Consider the following 5,411-nt stretch of genomic DNA (forward strand, 5'->3'; position numbering starts at 1 on the left):
GTTGTTGTAGGTTGTCATCATTCTTTGTTGAAATCAAGTCTCTTTTGTAATTGAGTCCTCGAGACTCAATGGGATTAACCTGTCTAAATAAAGGTTGAATGAATTATTCCTACTATTGTGTTGTTGCTCTTAAAACTCATATGTATTGAAAGTGGCAAGCAAAAAGGAAAACAAAACATAAAATAATGAAAGCAGAACCGATAAAGGGATAAATAAGGGCATGGGATGTTAGACAGAGAATGTGAGAAGGCTATCATAAAAAATGCCCTTTATTTTCAGTGAAAAAGTTCAAAGGGAAGAGTTCCAGCATTAACATGCTGTTTCATATTACACACCTCAGGGATTACTGACACCACCCTGCATGCTGCTTGTGACAGGAAGGTTGTTTGAGCCTAAGAGGTTTAGATAGATTCTCCTTTTCTTTCCCTGTTGTCCCCTGTCTTTGTCAGCATTTATTCCTCTCTGATGGATTTGCCTCTGGTGATGGGGCTCTGTGGCTTCAAAGTGTTTAACCAAGGAGTAAATTGCGGGTTACTTACTGGCAACTTTTTGATCTACGTGTCAAGATGGAGTCAGTAATGTAGAACTCTGTGAAAGAGCCTTTGGCAGAGTATGCTGAAAATATTGCATTTTCAAAAGGTAGAGGGTGTGCATACGTGTGTGTAATATTGTTTGTGTTTGTTGCTTTGTTATCACGCAATGGATGTGTATGTCAAAAGGCCTTTTCTGCACAAGCAGCTGCCTATCTTTTTTTTTCCACCGTCTCTCTCATGTATCTGTTAAATGATACACAGCCAAGTTTCCGACTCTGTGGGATCCTTGGTTGCCTGGCTACAAGCTAAAAACACTGCCAATCTTGCCAACAGAGCCCCATATGCTCAATCACCTGGACTATTCACATGTATATTTTTCTTTTAAACATGGTCATTTTAAATATAGATTATTATCTTATATGTATCAAATGTGTGATGTAAGAAGCAGTCATAATTGCACAGTGGAAATATACAAGCTAAATGAGTGTAGTGTTGACATAAAGGAGTGAAAATAGACAGTTTATGTTTTCTACTATGGGTTATTTTGATGGAATAAAAAAAAAACAAACATCCAAACATTTACAACTCTCTAAAAACAGCACTCTTCTAAAAATGTCTAGTATGGATCAGGTACGTAACAAATCAATTAAAGTTCCCTGGGCTCTAAACTTGTGTCTAGTTGTCAGATTCAAATTCAATTCAATAATACTTTATTAATCCCAAAGGGAAATTGTTTGTTGTTGTAACTCGTTATCCTCATTTCATTAAGAGATGTTATAGATACTGATGGCTGTAGGCAGCAAGGATCTCTTGTAAAGGTCCATCCCACAGTGGATCCTAAGAAACTGGCTGCAGATGCCGTCCGATCCGTCCACCCAGACTCGGCTGGCGTCTCAGTTCCCCCGGGCTTTAGGACCGCCTGAATGCCAGCAGAACTCCTCCCAGAGCGATGGCCACTCCTCCCAGCATTTTGCCGAGCTCCTCATAGCTGCGGACAGCCAACTGTAGGTGCTGAGGGACGATCATGTCCTTCTGCTGTCGTGAGCCGTGTTTCCTGCTTGTTCCAGGATCTCAGTGGTCAGGCACTCGAGCACAGCTGGCAGGTAGATGAGAATGCGTCCACATAATATCCTTTTCAACTCATTTGAGAGTTGGGGTCATAGTTGAGATATTATTTGAGCTTTTGAGATGTTAATCAGCTGTTGTTGTTGTAGAAAACTGCCTTGTTGCCATGGTTACGCATCATAACAAATGTCCAAAACCAAAAAGGTCTCAGTAAAAATCCTTCCGGCTGCACAGCATCTGATACCAGAGGAAACATTCATCCAAAAAATGTGATTTACATCCAGAAAAAAGAGGAATTAAAGTTTCCAAAAGCAAAATCTCAGAATGAAAGTAACAGAGCTGCTCGAACGTGCAGCCACCTTGAGCGGCACAATTCTAGAAGATGAGAGGTCAAACTTATAAAAATAAGTTGAGTAAAATGATGTTGCATTTCCATCTCTTATGTTTGCTAGCTGGAGCACGGTGGCTCAGTTGGTTGAGTTGTTTGCACTCAGCTAGAAGGTCGCTGGATCAAATCCTGGCCGGGGTTTGTATGTTCGCTCCATGCATGCGTGGATTTCCTCCAGGTACTCCAGTTTCCTCCCACATGTTTGTGCTTTACAATGTAGCTGTTTTTGTTTTGTTTATTAACATATTTATCTTCCATTTACTTATTTATTTTCAATGTATATGCTTTATTATATGATTGTTTACTGTTGTCATCATTCTTTGTTAAAAACAGGTTTCTCTTGTTAATGAGTCCTCGAGGCTCAATGAGACTCACCTGTATAAATAAAGGTTGAATGGATTGATAACTCTAAATTATCGAGCGAGAGAGTGAATGGTTGTTTGTCTCGTTTGTCTCTATGTGTCCCTGTGATGGACTTGCGATCTGTCCAGGGTGTCCCCACCTCTTGCACAGTGATGACTGGTCATGGGCACCAGTGACCCCCGCAACTCAAAAAAGGAAGAAGCGGGTATCGATAATGGATAGATGGATGTTTGGTACTATTGTTAATTATCCATAGCAAATGATTTATATTCAAAGCAACATCATATTTCCTAATTAACTTGAATGTATTGTCACAACCAGTACAACTGTCACAACTTGTGATGGAATGACCCAAATGTGATCACACCAAAGCCAGCAGACACACGGGATGGCAAAAAAGCAAGCATCTGCTAGTGATCAAGCAATAGAAAGAAAAGTGAAACAAATAGAGCACAGACAACATGACATGCATGAACAAAACATTTTATTAAAACAATGAGGATACCAGGGCCAACTCTAAGGGGTGATTGGTTTTAGACAATATGTGAGTTAATTAAAAATATAATAAATAAATAATATCAGGGGGTAAATGAGTGGCTAGAAATAGGGGAAGCTTTTTCATTTATTAATATTTTTTTTTAGTTGAGAACATCAAGTTGTGGCCAGAATAACAGGAATAAAACAAACAAACAAACAAACAAATAATAATAATAATTCAACTTTATAACCAAGTCTGATCAAGCTCATGCTGGAACACAAAAATCCAGAGTATTTCAATCAACATCCAAGAAAAATAACAGCCAGTGTGTAGTTTGGTGAAGGGAAATATGCTTGGTATCACTGTCCATTTTAGTTAAAAACATTTAAAATATATATGATAAAGTAAGGTAAATCCTAAACAATTATTTTAGTTGGCAAAAAATTATATATTAATTTGGTGTATTTCATTGTTAAAATGGTCTGCAACTGATGGAGCAACAATTTCTTGAAGGGTTTCTCATTTATCAAAGTAATTTTCCACCTATATAATTTTGTCAGCAACTAGTTCTTGCTAAGGTGCAAGATTAGGAGTGGTAATATGAGTCAGGATAATGGAAACGCTGGGACAATGATATGATAGCCGTTTAACTTTTCTCCCATAAGGGAGTTTGGTATAGAAGTAGGGGATGAGTCAAATTTGGCTGAGCTAGAAAGCAGGTTCTGTCTACGTCTACAGTCTATTTACAGTTTATCAGACAACATATTTGATTTTAAATGATTTGCTTCACTGTACATTTTCAAAATATTTGTCATTATTATTTAAAAAAAAACATAGCTAAAACATATATTTTAGTATTTAGCTTACTGTGAGGTCATTTGCCATGTTTTTGGTGAGGGTTATATTTGACAAATACAAATAAATCATACACATTCACAACAGTAGGTTAAAAAAAGCACCGTAAGACACTTAACAGTTACTGTCACTTTTCTCTATACACTACAATGCACTTTTTAGGAATAATATGCTGTGTGTTCTAAATACTTTTATCCCCACTGCCTTCAGAAACACTGTTTGCTGAGTACAGGAGATGCATCATTTGATATTTATGGTAATGACAGCATTCAGAGCGCAGTCGTCCCACACAGCCAGCTGCTTCCCACCCACAGCCCATCATAACAACATGGAGTGTAGGATTGCAATGAAAACATTGCTGTTTTTTGACATTTACTGCACAATCTTTAATTAGATAATCACTGATTAAGGAAATTTGTATACTTAATTGTCAATAAAGCTCTTTAGTTTTGCAGTCGTGCTGCTGAATCTGCAAGGAGATCCATATTCAGTGACAAATACACCAGTCTGTCCAACAACTTTGTGCATCGACTGTCTGTAGGATACAATACAAATTTTAATACATGCGAAAATATACAGTAAGGGACCAGTTTTGGGCTGTCAGGTGTATAGATAAAAAAACATAATAATAATAAATCATCATCCTTACAAGGCATACTTATTAAAACAAGTGTTTAAATGAGATATATTTCAATATATGCACTTTATGCATATAATTTAATACAAACGTGATGCATTTTTTAATTTGTACGCTATTAAAACAAATAAACTACAATATACCAACACTGTAACTGGTTTGTTATTGTGCTGGCAAAAAGTAGCATGCAGTGCTTTCATGCCTTGTGTGTATTTTTGAACATAGTAGTCCCTCGCTACTTCACGGTTTGACTTCTGCGGACTCACTCTATCGCAGTTTGTATATGCACAGACCATAATATTGTACAAAAAATAAACGGAAAAAATTGTACAGGACACATGAATGTCAACTTTAATATTACTCACGTGATTGATATAGTACTAGATACAGTACTGTACAGTAAAAAGTTAACAAAAAGAAGAAGGAAAAAACTACTTTGGACAGGCGCTGCCATTTTGTAGTTTTCTCTCAGTAATCCTCCACTGTATTCCCGCTCATAATTATCACATTTCCCAGAAGGCAACAGGGCCCTGCCCAGAAGACCCGTTTCCTTCTGATGAACTAGAGGGAAAGTTTTGATCTGATTGGTATCTATCAGATGTAGGGAAGCCACACTTAATACACCGAACCAAACCGAGCAGAACCAGACCTCCAGACCCATCAGAGAATCTTGAGAGCTGGTACCACGTCCACGTGGACCTCCAAGCAGATGTGTACAGCTGATGATCCGGTGGTACATGTGAAGCTTAACGGGAATCTTTTTCATCTCTTTCAACCAGCATGTCACTGGTCGCATGCAGCCGATGATCCTGCACTCCATCTGAAGCTTAACAGAGGACTTTTTTCACCTCTTTCAACCGATGATGAGGACCTCTGAACAGAGACATGCTGGTAAGTCAAATTTAGTAAATACATATAAGTATGTTGTTAAAATTAGTAGGTTTAGAAGTTTAGAATATTGATTAATGGGTTGCTGCTGGGTACATCTGCAGAAACGGAACAGAGTTGGACCAAAACGAGCTGAGCCGCTCCTGTTCTGCAGAGCATGGTAAGTAAAATTTAGTAGGTACATATACAGTACTGTATGTTGTT

Source organism: Nematolebias whitei, chromosome 14 (assembly GCF_014905685.2).
Source record: "Nematolebias whitei isolate Nwh7 chromosome 14, NemWhi1, whole genome shotgun sequence".
Classification (NCBI taxonomy): Eukaryota; Metazoa; Chordata; class Actinopteri; order Cyprinodontiformes; family Rivulidae; genus Nematolebias; species Nematolebias whitei.